This window comes from Rhipicephalus microplus, unplaced genomic scaffold, assembly GCF_043290135.1.
Source record: "Rhipicephalus microplus isolate Deutch F79 unplaced genomic scaffold, USDA_Rmic scaffold_14, whole genome shotgun sequence".
Taxonomy (NCBI): Eukaryota; Metazoa; Arthropoda; class Arachnida; order Ixodida; family Ixodidae; genus Rhipicephalus; species Rhipicephalus microplus.
In genome coordinates this window covers 40,786,939-40,803,664 of record NW_027464587.1, presented here as the reverse complement: position 1 = coordinate 40,803,664, position 16,726 = coordinate 40,786,939, and positions in this window count along the sequence as shown.

Genomic DNA, 16,726 nt, shown 5'->3' with positions numbered 1-16,726 from the left:
ACAACTACAAACTCCACAACTAGAAACTTCACAACTAGAAACTCCACAACATTAGACTACGCAACTAGGAAATCCACAACTAGAGACTCCACAACTAGGAACTCCACAACTAGAGACTCCACAACCAGAAACTCCACAGCTAGAAACTCCACAACTTGAGACTTCGCATTTAGAAACTCGGCAACTAGAAACTCAAAAACTAGAAACTCCACAACTAGAAACTCCACAACTAGAAACTCCACAACTTGAAACACCACAACTAGATACTCCACAACTACAAATTTCACTACTAGAAACTCCTAAACTAAAACTCCACAACTTGAAACACCACAACTAGATACTCCACAACTACAAACTCCACAACTAGAAACTCCACAACTAGAAAACTCCACAACTAGAAACTCTGCAACTAGAAACTCCGCGACTAGAAACTCCACAGCTAGAAACTTCACTACTTGAAACACTACAACTAGATACTCCAAAACTACGAATTCCACAACAATAAACTCCAACACTAGAAACTCCGCAACTAGAAACTCCACAACTTGAAACACCACAACTAGATTGTCTAGAAACTTCACAACTAGAAAATCCACAACTTGAAACTCCGTGACTACAAATTCCACAACTGGAAACTCCACAACTTGAAACCCAACAAATAGATACTCCACAACTACGGACTCCACAACTAGAAACTCCAACACTGGAAACTCCACAACCAGAAACTCCGCCACTAAAAACTCCGCAACTAGAAACTCCACAGCTAAAAAATCCACAGCTAGAAATTCCACAACTAGCCTATCCACAACTAAAGACTCCGAAACTAGAAAACTCCGCAACTAGAAACTCCCAACTAGACTTTCCGCAACAAGAAACTCCGCAACTAGAAACTCCACAACTTGAGACTTCGAAACTACAAACTCCACACTAGAAACTTCAGAACTAGAAACTCCACAACTAGAAACTCCACCACTAGAAACTCCGCAACTAGAAACTCCACAGCTAGAAAGTTCGCAACTAGAAACTCTGCAACTAGAAACTCCGCAACTAGAAACTCCAGAGCTAGAAACTCCAACCCTACAAACTCCACAACTAGAGACTCCACAACTAGAAACTCCACAACTACGAGTACCACAACTACGAACCCCGCAACTACAAACTCAACAACTAGAAATTCCACAACTAGAAACTCAACTTTAGACTTGCCAACTAGAAACTCCACAACTAGAGACTCCACAACTACGAACTCCGCAACTAGAAACTCCACAGCTAGAAACTCCACAGCTAGAAACTCCACAACTACAAACTCCACAACTAGAGACTCCACAACTAGAAAGTCCGCAACTAGAAACTCTGCAACTAAAAACTCCGCAACTAGAAACTCCACAGCTAGAAACTCCACCACTAGAAACTCCACAACTGGCAACTCCACAAGTACAGACTCCGAAATAAGAAAACTCCGCAACTAGAAACTCCCAACTTGACACTCCGCAACTAGGAACTCTACAACTTCAAAATCCACAACTAGAAACTCCACAACTTGAAACTCCACAACTAGATACTCCACAACTACAAACTCCACAACTACAAACTCCACAACTTCAAACTCCGCAACTAGAAACTCCACAACTAGAAACTCCAAAACTAGAAACTCCACAGCTAGAAAATCCACCACTAGAAACTCCACAACTAGCAACTCCACAACAACAGACTCCGCAATAAGAAAACTTCGCAACTAGAAACTCCACAACTAGACAATCCGCAACTAGGAACTCTACAACTTCAAAATCCACAACTAAAAACTTCACAACTTGAAACTCCACAACTAGATACTCCACAACTACAAACTCCACAACTAGAAACTCCACTACTTGAAACTCCGCAACTAGAAACTCCGCCACTACAATCTCCACAACTGGAAAACTCCGCAACTAGAAACTCTGCAACTAGAAACTCCGCAACTAGAAACTCCAGAGCTAGAAGCTCCACAACTACAAACTCCACAACTAGAGACTCCACAACTAGAAACTCCACAACTACGAGTACCACAACTACGAACCCCACAACTACAAACTCAACAACTAGAAATTCCACAACTAGAAACTCCACAGCTAGAGACTCCACAACTACGAACTCCGCAACTAGAAACTCCACAGCTAGAAACTCCACAGCCAGAAACTCCACAACTACAAACTCCACAACTAGAGACTCCACAACTAGAAAGTCCGCAACTAGAAACTCCACAGCTAGAAAATCCACCACTAGAAACTCCACAACTAGCAACTCCACAACAACAGACTCCGCAATAAGAAAACTCCGCAACTAGAAACTCCCAACTTGACACTCCGCAACTAGGAACTCTACAACTTCAAAATCCACAACTAGAAACTCCACAACTTGAAACTCCACAACTAGATACTCCACAACTACAAACTCAACAACTACAAACTCCGTAACTTGAAACTCCGCAACTAGAAACTCCACAGCTAGAAAATCCACCACTGGAAACTCCACAACTAGCAACTCCACAACTACAGACTCTGCCACTAGAAAACTCCACAACTAGAAACACTTAACCAGACACACTGCAACTAGGAACTCTACAACTTCAAAATCCACAATAGAACTCCACAGCTTGAAACTCCACAACTAGATACTCCACAACTAGAAACTCCATTACTAGAAACTCCACAACCAGAAACTCGGCAACAAGAAACTCCGCAACTAGAAACTCCACAACTTGAGACTTTGCAACTAGAAAACTCTGCAACTAGAACTTCTGCAACCAGAACCTCTGCAACTAGAAACTCCACAGCTAGAAACCTTACTACTTGAAACACCACAACTAGATACTCTAAAACTACGAATTCCACAACAAGAAACTCCACAACTAGAAACTCCGCAACTAGAAACTCCGCAACTAGAAACTCCGCAACTAGGAACTCCACAACTTGAGATTTTGCAACTAGAAACTCGGCAACTAGAAACTCAACCACTAGAAACTCCACAACTAGAAACTCCTCAACTAAAACTCCACAACTTGAAACACCACAACTAGATACTCCACAACTACAAACTCCACAACTAGAAACTCCACAACTAGAAAACTCCACAACTAGAAACTCAGCAACTAGAAACTCCGCGACTAGAAACTCCACAGCTAGAAACTTCACTACTTGAAACACTACAACTAGATACTCCAAAACTACGAATTCCACATCAATAAACTCCAACACTAGAAACTCCGCAACTAGAAACTCCACAACTTGAAACACCACAACTAGATTCTCTAGAAACTCCACAACTAGAAACTCCACAACTTGAAACTCCGTGACTACAAATTCCACAACTAGAAACTCCACAACTTGAAACCCAACAAATAGATACTCCACAACTACGGACTCCACAACTAGAAACTCCAACACTGGAAACTCCACAACCAGAAACTCCGCAACTAAAAACTCCGCAACTAGAAACTCCACAGCTAAAAAATCCACAGCTAGAAATTCCACAACTAGAAACTCCACAACTAAAGACTCCGCAACTAGAAAACTCCGCAACTATAAACTCCGCAACTAGACAATCCGCAACTAGGAACTCTACAACTACAAAATCCACAACTAAAAACTTCCCAACTTTAAACTCCACAACTAGATACTCCACAACTACAAACTCCACAACTAGAAACTCCACAACTTGAAAATCTGCAACTACAAACTCCGCCACTACAATCTCCACAACTGGAAAACTCTGCAACTAGAAACTCTGCAACTAGAAACTCCGCAACAAGAAACTCCACAGCTAGAAACTCCACAACTACAAACTCCACAACTAGAGACTCCACAACTAGAAACTCCACAACATTAGACTTCGCAACTAGAAAATCCACAACTAGAGACTCCACAACTAGGAACTCCACAACTAGAGACTCCACAACCAGAAACTCCACAGCTAGAAACTCCACAACTTGAGACTTCGCATTTAGAGACTCGGCAACTAGAAACTCAAAAACTAGAAACTCCACAACTAGAAACTCCACAACTAGAAACTCCACAACTTGAAACACCACAACTAGATACTCCACAACTACAAATTTCACTACTAGAAACTCCTAAACTAAAACTCCACAACTTGAAACACAACAACTAGATACTCCACAACTACAAACTCCACAACTAGAAACTCCACAACTAGAAAACTCCACATCTAGAAACTCTGCAACTAGAAACTCCGCGACTAGAAACTCCACAGCTAGAAACTTCACTACTTGAAACACTACAACTAGATACTCCAAAACTACGAATTCCACAAAAATAAACTCCAACACTAGAAACTCCGCAACTAGAAACTCCACAACTTGAAACACCACAACTAGATTGTCTAGAAACTTCACAACTAGAAACTCCACAACTTGAAACTCCGTGACTACAAATTCCACAACTGGAAACTCCACAACTTGAAACCCAACAAATAGATACTCCACAACTACGGACTCCACAACTAGAAACTCCAACACTGGAAACTCCAACACCAGAAACTCCGCCACTAAAAACTCCGCAACTAGAAACTCCACAGCTAAAAAATCCACAGCTAGAAATTCCACAACTAGCCTATCCACAACTAAAGACTCCGAAACTAGAAAACTCCGCAACTAGAAACTCCCAACTAGACTTTCCGCAACAAGAAACTCCGCAACTAGAAACTCCACAACTTCAGACTTCGAAACTACAAACTCCACACTAGAAACTTCAGAACTAGAAACTCCACAACTAGAAACTCCACCACTAGAAACTCCGCAACTAGAAACTCCACAGCTAGAAAGTTCGCAACTAGAAACTCTGCAACTAGAAACTCCGCAACTAGAAACTCCAGAGCTAGAAACTCCAACCCTACAAACTCCACAACTAGAGACTCCACAACTAGAAACTCCACAACTACGAGTACCACAACTACGAACCCCGCAACTACAAACTCAACAACTAGAAATTCCACAACTAGAAACTCAACTTTAGACTTGCCAACTAGAAACTCCACAACTAGAGACTCCACAACTACCAACTCCGCAACTAGAAACTCCACAGCTAGAAACTCCACAGCTAGAAACTCCACAACTACAAACTCCACAACTAGAGACTCCACAACTAGAAAGTCCGCAACTAGAAACTCTGCAACTAAAAACTCCGCAACTAGAAACTCCACAGCTAGAAACTCCACCACTAGAAACTCCACAACTGGCAACTCCACAAGTACAGACTCCGAAATAAGAAAACTCCGCAACTAGAAACTCCCAACTTGACACTCCGCAACTAGGAACTCTACAACTTCAAAATCCACAACTAGAAACTCCACAACTTGAAACTCCACAACTAGATACTCCACAACTACAAACTCCACAACTACAAACTCCACAACTTCAAACTCCGCAACTAGAAACTCCACAACTAGAAACTCCAAAACTAGAAACTCCACAGCTAGAAAATCCACCACTAGAAACTCCACAACTAGCAACTCCACAACAACAGACGCCGCAATAAGAAAACTCCGCAACTAGAAACTCCACAACTAGACAATCCGCAACTAGGAACTCTACAACTTCAAAATCCACAACTAAAAACTTCACAACTTGAAACTCCACAACTAGATACTCCACAACTACAAACTCCACAACTAGAAACTCCACTACTTGAAACTCCGCAACTAGAAACTCCGCCACTACAATCTCCACAACTGGAAAACTCCGCAACTAGAAACTCTGCAACTAGAAACTCCGCAACTAGAAACTCCAGAGCTAGAAGCTCCACAACTACAAACTCCACAACTAGAGACTCCACAACTAGAAACTCCACAACTACGAGTACCACAACTACGAACCCCACAACTACAAACTCAACAACTAGAAATTCCACAACTAGAAACTCCACAGCTAGAGACTCCACAACTACGGACTCCGCAACTAGAAACTCCACAGCTAGAAACTCCACAGCCAGAAACTCCACAACTACAAACTCCACAACTAGAGACTCCACAACTAGAAAGTCCGCAACTAGAAACTCTGCAACTAGAAACTCCGCAACTAGAAACTCCACAGCTAGAAAATCCACCACTAGAAACTCCACAACTAGCAACTCCACAACAACAGACTCCGCAATAAGAAAACTCCGCAACTAGAAACTCCCAACTTGACACTCCGCAACTAGGAACTCTACAACTTCAAAATCCACAACTAGAAACTCCACAACTTGAAACTCCACAACTAGATACTCCACAACTACAAACTCAACAACTACAAACTCCGTAACTTGAAACTCCGCAACTAGAAACTCCACAGCTAGAAAATCCACCACTGGAAACTCCACAACTAGCAACTCCACAACTACAGACTCTGCCACTAGAAAACTCCACAACTAGAAACACTTAACCAGACACACTGCAACTAGGAACTCTACAACTTCAAAATCCACAATAGAACTCCACAGCTTGAAACTCCACAACTAGATACTCCACAACTAGAAACTCCATTACTAGAAACTCCACAACCAGAAACTCGGCAACAAGAAACTCCGCAACTAGAAACTCCACAACTTGAGACTTTGCAACTAGAAAACTCTGCAACTAGAACTTCTGCAACCAGAACCTCTGCAACTAGAAACTCCACAGCTAGAAACCTTACTACTTGAAACACCACAACTAGATACTCCAAAACTACGAATTCCACAACAAGAAACTCCACAACTAGAAACTCCGCAACTAGAAACTCCGCAACTAGAAACTCCGCAACTAGGAACTCCACAACTTGAGATTTTGCAACTAGAAACTCGGCAACTAGAAACTCAACCACTAGAAACTCCACAACTAGAAACTCCTCAACTAAAACTCCACAACTTGAAACACCACAACTAGATACTCCACAACTACAAACTCCACAACTAGAAACTCCACAACTAGAAAACTCCACAACTAGAAACTCAGCAACTAGAAACTCCGCGACTAGAAACTCCACAGCTAGAAACTTCACTACTTGAAACACTACAACTAGATACTCCAAAACTACGAATTCCACATCAATAAACTCCAACACTAGAAACTCCGCAACTAGAAACTCCACAACTTGAAACACCACAACTAGATTCTCTAGAAACTCCACAACTAGAAACTCCACAACTTGAAACTCCGTGACTACAAATTCCACAACTAGAAACTCCACAACTTGAAACCCAACAAATAGATACTCCACAACTACGGACTCCACAACTAGAAACTCCAACACTGGAAACTCCACAACCAGAAACTCCGCAACTAAAAACTCCGCAACTAGAAACTCCACAGCTAAAAAATCCACAGCTAGAAATTCCACAACTAGAAACTCCACAACTAAAGACTCCGCAACTAGAAAACTCCGCAACTATAAACTCCGCAACTAGACAATCCGCAACTAGGAACTCTACAACTACAAAATCCACAACTAAAAACTTCCCAACTTTAAACTCCACAACTAGATACTCCACAACTACAAACTCCACAACTAGAAACTCCACAACTTGAAAATCTGCAACTACAAACTCCGCCACTACAATCTCCACAACTGGAAAACTCTGCAACTAGAAACTCCACAACTACAAACTCCACAACTAGAGACTCCACAACTAGAAACTCCACAACATTAGACTTCGCAACTAGAAAATCCACAACTAGAGACTCCACAACTAGGAACTCCACAACTAGAGACTCCACAACCAGAAACTCCACAGCTAGAAACTCCACAACTTGAGACTTCGCATTTAGAGACTCGGCAACTAGAAACTCAAAAACTAGAAACTCCACAACTAGAAACTCCACAACTAGAAACTCCACAACTTGAAACACCACAACTAGATACTCCACAACTACAAATTTCACTACTAGAAACTCCTAAACTAAAACTCCACAACTTGAAACACCACAACTAGATACTCCACAACTACAAACTCCACAACTAGAAACTCCACAACTAGAAAACTCCACATCTAGAAACTCTGCAACTAGAAACTCCGCGACTAGAAACTCCACAGCTAGAAACTTCACTACTTGAAACACTACAACTAGATACTCCAAAACTACGAATTCCACAAAAATAAACTCCAACACTAGAAACTCCGCAACTAGAAACTCCACAACTTGAAACACCACAACTAGATTGTCTAGAAACTTCACAACTAGAAACTCCACAACTTGAAACTCCGTGACTACAAATTCCACAACTGGAAACTCCACAACTTGAAACCCAACAAATAGATACTCCACAACTACGGACTCCACAACTAGAAACTCCAACACTGGAAACTCCAACACCAGAAACTCCGCCACTAAAAACTCCGCAACTAGAAACTCCACAGCTAAAAAATCCACAGCTAGAAATTCCACAACTAGCCTATCCACAACTAAAGACTCCGAAACTAGAAAACTCCGCAACTAGAAACTCCCAACTAGACTTTCCGCAACAAGAAACTCCGCAACTAGAAACTCCACAACTTCAGACTTCGAAACTACAAACTCCACACTAGAAACTTCAGAACTAGAAACTCCACAACTAAAAACTCCACCACTAGAAACTCCGCAACTAGAAACTCCACAGCTAGAAAGTTCGCAACTAGAAACTCTGCAACTAGAAACTCCGCAACTAGAAACTCCAGAGCTAGAAACTCCAACCCTACAAACTCCACAACTAGAGACTCCACAACTAGAAACTCCACAACTACGAGTACCACAACTACGAACCCCGCAACTACAAACTCAACAACTAGAAATTCCACAACTAGAAACTCAACTTTAGACTTGCCAACTAGAAACTCCACAACTAGAGACTCCACAACTACCAACTCCGCAACTAGAAACTCCACAGCTAGAAACTCCACAGCTAGAAACTCCACAACTACAAACTCCACAACTAGAGACTCCACAACTAGAAAGTCCGCAACTAGAAACTCTGCAACTAAAAACTCCGCAACTAGAAACTCCACAGCTAGAAACTCCACCACTAGAAACTCCACAACTGGCAACTCCACAAGTACAGACTCCGAAATAAGAAAACTCTGCAACTAGAAACTCCCAACTTGACACTCCGCAACTAGGAACTCTACAACTTCAAAATCCACAACTAGAAACTCCACAACTTGAAACTCCACAACTAGATACTCCACAACTACAAACTCCACAACTACAAACTCCACAACTTCAAACTCCGCAACTAGAAACTCCACAACTAGAAACTCCAAAACTAGAAACTCCACAGCTAGAAAATCCACCACTAGAAACTCCACAACTAGCAACTCCACAACAACAGACGCCGCAATAAGAAAACTCCGCAACTAGAAACTCCACAACTAGACAATCCGCAACTAGGAACTCTACAACTTCAAAATCCACAACTAAAAACTTCACAACTTGAAACTCCACAACTAGATACTCCACAACTACAAACTCCACAACTAGAAACTCCACTACTTGAAACTCCGCAACTAGAAACTCCGCCACTACAATCTCCACAACTGGAAAACTCCGCAACTAGAAACTCTGCAACTAGAAACTCCGCAACTAGAAACTCCAGAGCTAGAAGCTCCACAACTACAAACTCCACAACTAGAGACTCCACAACTAGAAACTCCACAACTACGAGTACCACAACTACGAACCCCACAACTACAAACTCAACAACTAGAAATTCCACAACTAGAAACTCCACAGCTAGAGACTCCACAACTACGAACTCCGCAACTAGAAACTCCACAGCTAGAAACTCCACAGCCAGAAACTCCACAACTACAAACTCCACAACTAGAGACTCCACAACTAGAAAGTCCGCAACTAGAAACTCTGCAACTAGAAACTCCGCAACTAGAAACTCCACAGCTAGAAAATCCACCACTAGAAACTCCACAACTAGCAACTCCACAACAACAGACTCCGCAATAAGAAAACTCCGCAACTAGAAACTCCCAACTTGACACTCCGCAACTAGGAACTCTACAACTTCAAAATCCACAACTAGAAACTCCACAACTTGAAACTCCACAACTAGATACTCCACAACTACAAACTCAACAACTACAAACTCCGTAACTTGAAACTCCGCAACTAGAAACTCCACAGCTAGAAAATCCACCACTGGAAACTCCACAACTAGCAACTCCACAACTACAGACTCTGCCACTAGAAAACTCCACAACTAGAAACACTTAACCAGACACACTGCAACTAGGAACTCTACAACTTCAAAATCCACAATAGAACTCCACAGCTTGAAACTCCACAACTAGATACTCCACAACTAGAAACTCCATTACTAGAAACTCCACAACCAGAAACTCGGCAACAAGAAACTCCGCAACTAGAAACTCCACAACTTGAGACTTTGCAACTAGAAAACTCTGCAACTAGAACTTCTGCAACCAGAACCTCTGCAACTAGAAACTCCACAGCTAGAAACCTTACTACTTGAAACACCACAACTAGATACTCCAAAACTACGAATTCCACAACAAGAAACTCCACAACTAGAAACTCCGCAACTAGAAACTCCGCAACTAGGAACTCCACAACTTGAGATTTTGCAACTAGAAACTCGGCAACTAGAAACTCAACCACTAGAAACTCCACAACTAGAAACTCCTCAACTAAAACTCCACAACTTGAAACACCACAACTAGATACTCCACAACTACAAACTCCACAACTAGAAACTCCACAACTAGAAAACTCCACAACTAGAAACTCAGCAACAAGAAACTCCGCGACTAGAAACTCCACAGCTAGAAACTTCACTACTTGAAACACTACAACTAGATACTCCAAAACTACGAATTCCACATCAATAAACTCCAACACTAGAAACTCCGCAACTAGAAACTCCACAACTTGAAACACCACAACTAGATTCTCTAGAAACTCCACAACTAGAAACTCGACAACTTGAAACTCCGTGACTACAAATTCCACAACTAGAAACTCCACAACTTGAAACCCAACAAATAGATACTCCACAACTACGGACTCCACAACTAGAAACTCCAACACTGGAAACTCCACAACCAGAAACTCCGCAACTAAAAACTCCGCAACTAGAAACTCCACAGCTAAAAAATCCACAGCTAGAAATTCCACAACTAGAAACTCCACAACTAAAGACTCCGCAACTAGAAAACTCCGCAACTATAAACTCCGCAGTTAGACAATCCGCAACTAGGAACTCTACAACTACAAAATCCACAACTAAAAACTTCCCAACTTTAAACTCAACAACTAGATACTCCACAACTACAAACTCCACAACTAGAAACTCCACAACTTGAAAATCTGCAACTACAAACTCCGCCACTACAATCTCCACAACTGGAAAACTCTGCAACTAGAAACTCTGCAACTAGAAACTCCGCAACAAGAAACTCCACAGCTAGAAACTCCACAACTACAAACTCCACAACTAGAGACTCCACAACTAGAAACTCCACAACTACGAACTTGACAACTACGAACCCCACAACTACAAACTCCACAACTAGAAACTTCACAACTAGAAACTCCACAACATTAGACTTCGCAACTAGAAAATCCACAACTAGAGACTCCACAACTAGGAACTCCACAACTAGAAACTCCACAACCAGAAACTCCACAGCTAGAAACTCCACAACTTGAGACTTCGCATTTAGAGACTCGGCAACTAGAAACTCAAAAACTAGAAACTCCACAACTAGAAACTCCACAACTAGAAACTCCACAACTTGAAACACCACAACTAGATACTCCACAACTACAAATTTCACTACTAGAAGCTCCACAACTAAAACTCCGCAACTATAAATTCCGCAACTAGAATCTCCACAGCTAGAAAGTCCGCAACTAGATACACTGCAACTAGAAACTCCGCAAATAGACACTCAGCAACTAAAAACTCTACAACTTCAAAATCCACTACTAGAAACTCCCCAACTTGAAACTCCACAACTAGATACTCCACAACTACAAACACTGCAACTAGAAACTCCGCAACTAGAAACTCCACAACTAGAAACTCCACAACTTGAAACACCACAACTAGATACTCCACAACTACAAATTTCACTACTAGAAACTCCACAACTAAAACTCCGCAACTAGAAACTCCGCAACTAGAAACTCCACAGCTAGAAAGTCCGCAACTAGATACACTGCAACTAGAAACTCCGCAACTAGACACCCAGCAGCTAGGAACCCTACAGCTTCAAAATCCACTACTAGAAACTCCCCAACTTGAAACTTCACAACAAGATACTCCACAACTACAAACTCCGCAACTAGAAACTCCGCAACTAGAAACTCCACGACTTGAAACTCCACAACTAATAAACTCCGCAACTAGAAAATCTGCAACTAGAAACTCCGCAACTAGAAACTCCAAAGCTAGAAACTTCACTACTTGAAACACCACGACTAGATACTCCACAACTACGAATTCCACAACTAGAAACTCCACAGCTAGAAAGTCCACAACTAGAAACTCTGCAACTAGAACCTCCACAACTAGAAACTGCACTGATAGAAAATCCACCACTAGAAACTCCACAACTAGCAACTACACAACTACAGACTCCGCAACTAGAGAACTGCGCAACTAGAAACTCCTACTTAGACTTTCCGCAACAAGAAACTACGCAACTAGAAACTCCAGAACTTAAGACTTCGCAACTAGAAACTCCACAACTAGAAACTCCACAACTAGAAACTGCACAACTAGAAACTCCGCAACAAAAACTCCACAGCTAGAAAGTCCGCAACTAGAAACTCAGCAACTAGAAACTCCGCAACTAGAAACTCCACCGCTAGAAACCTTACTACTTGAAACACCACGACTAGATACTCCACAACTACGAATTCCACAACTAGAAACTCCACAGCTAGAAAGTCCACAACTAGAAACTCTGCAACTAGAAACTCCACAACTAGAAACTGCACTGATAGAAAATCCACCACTAGAAACTCCACAACTAGCAACTACACAACTACAGACTCCGCAACTAGAAAACTGCGCAACTAGAAACTCCTACTTAGACTTTCCGCAACAAGAAACTACGCAACTAGAAACTCCACAACTTAAGACTTCGCAACTAGAAACTCCACAACTAGAAACTCCACAACTAGAAACTGCACAACTAGAAACTCCGCAACAAAAACTCCACAGCTAGAAAGTCCGCAACTAGAAACTCAGCAACTAGAAACTCCGCAACTAGAAACTCCACAGCTAGAAACCTTACTACTTGAAACACCACCACTAGATACTCCAAAACTACGAATTCCACAACAAGAAACTCCACAACCAGAAACTCCGCAACTAGAAACTCCGCAACTAGGAACTCCACAACTTGAGATTTTGCAACTAGAAACTCAACCACTAGAAACTCCACAACTAGAAACTCCTCAACTAAAACTCCACACCTTGAAACACCACAACTAGATACTCCACAACTACAAACTCCACAACTAGAAACTCCACAACTAATAAACTCCGCAACTAGAAATTCTGCAACTAGAAACTCCGCAACTAGAAACTCCACAGCTAGAAACTTCACTACTTGAAACACCACAACTAGATACTCCACAACTACGAATTCCACAACTAGAAACTCCACAGCTAGAAAGTCCACAACTAGAAACTCTGCAACTAGAAACTCCACAACTAGAAACTGCACAGATAGAAAATCCACCACTTGAAACTCCACAACTAGCAACTCCACAACTACAGACTCCGCAACTAGAAAACTGCGCAACTAGAAACTCCTACTTAGACTTTCCGCAACAAGAAACTACGCAACTAGAAACTCCACAACTTGAGACTTCGCAACTAGAAACTCCACAACTAGAAACTCCACAACTAGAAACTCCACAACTAGAAACTCCACAACTAGAAACTCCGCAACAAAAACTCCACAGCTAGAAAGTCCGCAACTAGAAACTCAGCAACTAGAAACTCCGCAACTAGAAACTCCACAGCTAGAAACTTTACTACTTGAAACACCACAACTAGATACTCCAAAACTACGAATTCCACAACAAGAAACTCCACAACTAGAAACTCCACAACTAGAAACTCCGCAACTAGAAACTCCGCAACTAGGAACTCCACAACTTGAGATTTTGCAACTAGAAACTCGGCAACTAGAAACTCAACCACTAGAAGCTCCACAACTAGAAACTACTAAACTAAAACTCCACAACTTAAAACACCACAACTAGATACTCCACAACTACAAACTCCACAACTAGAAACTCCACAACTAGAAAACTCCACAACTAGAAACTCTGCAACTAGAAACTCCGCGACTAGAAACTCCACAGCTAGAAACTTCACTACTTGAAACACTACAACTAGATACTCCAAAACTACGAATTCCACAACAATAAACTCCAACACTAGAAACTCCGCTACTAGAAACTCCACAACTTGAAACTCCGTGACTACAAATTCCACAACTGGAAACTCCACAACTTGAAACCCAACAAATAGATACTCCACAACTACGGACTCCACAACCAGAAACTCCAACACTGGAAACTCCACAACCAGAAACTCCGCCACTAAAAACTCCGCAACTAGAAACTCCACAGCTAAAAAATCCACAGCTAGAAATTCCACAACTAGCCTTTCCGCAACTAAAGACTCCGGAACTAGAAAACTCCGCAACTAGAAACTCCCAACTAGACTTTCCGCAACAAGAAACTCCGCAACTAGAAACTCCACAACTTGAGACTTCGAAACTACAAACTCCACAACTAGAAACTCCACAACTAGAAACTCCTCAACTAGAAACTCCACCACTAGAAACTCCGCAACTAGAAACTCCACAGCTAGAAAGTTCGCAACTAGAAACTCTGCAACTAGAAACTCCGCAACTAGAAACTCCAGAGCTAGAAACTCCACAACTACAAATTCCACAACTAGAGACTCCACAACTAGAAACTCTACAACTACGAGTACCACAACTACGAACCCCGCAACTACAAACTCAACAACTAGAAATTCCACAACTAGAAACTCAACAACTTTAGACTTGCCAACTAGAAACTCCACAACTAGAGACTCCACAACTACGAACTCCGCAACTAGAAACTCCACAGCTAGAAACTCCACAGCTAGAAACTCCACAACTACAAACTCCACAACTAGAGACTCCACAACTAGAAAGTCCGCAACTAGAAACTCTGCAACTAGAAACTCCGCAACTAGAAACTCCACAGCTAGAAACTCCACCACTAGAAACTCCACAACTGGCAACTCCACAACTACAGACTCCGCAATAAGAAAACTCCGCAACTAGAAACTCCCAACTTCACACTCTGCAACTACGAACTCTACAACTTTAAAATCCAACACTAGAAACTCCACAACTTGAAACTCCACAACTAGATACTCCACAACTACAAACTCCACAACTTCAAAGTCCGCAACTAGAAACTCCACAACTAGAAACTCCAAAACTAGAAACTCCACAGCTAAAAAATCCACCACTAGAAACTCCACAACTAGCAACTCCACAACAACAGACTCCGCAATAAGAAAACTCCGCAACTAGAAACTCCACAACTAGACAATCCGCAACTAGGAACTCTACAACTTCAAAATCCACAACTAAAAACTTCACAACTTGAAACTCCACAACTAGATACTCCACAACTACAAACTCCACAACTAGAAACTCCACTACTTGAAACTCCGCAACTAGAAACACCGCCACTACAATCTCCACAACTGGAAAACTCCGCAACTAGAAACTCTGCAACTAGAAACTCCGCAACTAGAAACTCCAGAGCTAGAAGCTCCACAACTACAAACTCCACAACTAGAGACTCCACAACTAGAAACTCCACAACTACGAGTACCACAACTACGAACCCCACAACTACAAACTCAACAACTAGAAATTCCACAACTAGAAACTCCACAGCTAGAGACTCCACAACTACGAACTCCGCAACTAGAAACTCCACAGCTAGAAACTCCACAGCTAGAAACTCCACAACTACAAACTCCACAACTAGAGACTCCACAACTAGAAACTCTGCAACTAGAAACTCCGCAACTAGAAACTCCACAGCTAGAAAATCCACCACTAGAAACTCCACAACTAGCAACTCCACAACAACAGACTCCGCAATAAAAAAACTCCGCCACTAGAAACTCCCAACTTGACACTCCGCAACTAGGAACTCTACAACTTCAAAATCCACAACTAGAAACTCCACAACTTGAAACTCCACAACTAGATACTCCACAACTACAAACTCAACAACTACAAACTCCGTAACTTGAAACTCCGCAACTAGAAACTCCATAACCAGAAACTCCACTACTAGAAAACTCCACAAGTAGAAACTCCGCAACTATAAACTCCACAGCTAGAAACTCCACAACTTGAGACTTTGCAACTAGAAACTCGGCAACTAGAAACCGAACAACTAGAAACTCCACAACTAGAAAGTCCACAACTTGAAACACAACAGATAGATACTCCACAACTACGAATTCCACAACTAGAAACTCCACAATTAGAAACTCCGCAACTAGAAACTCTGCACCTAGAAACTCTACAGCTAGAAACTCCACAACTAGAAACTCAGCAACTAGAAACTCCGCAACTAGAAACTCCACAGCTAGAAACCTTACTACTTGAAACACCACAACTAGATACTCCAAAACTACGAATTTCCACAACAAGAA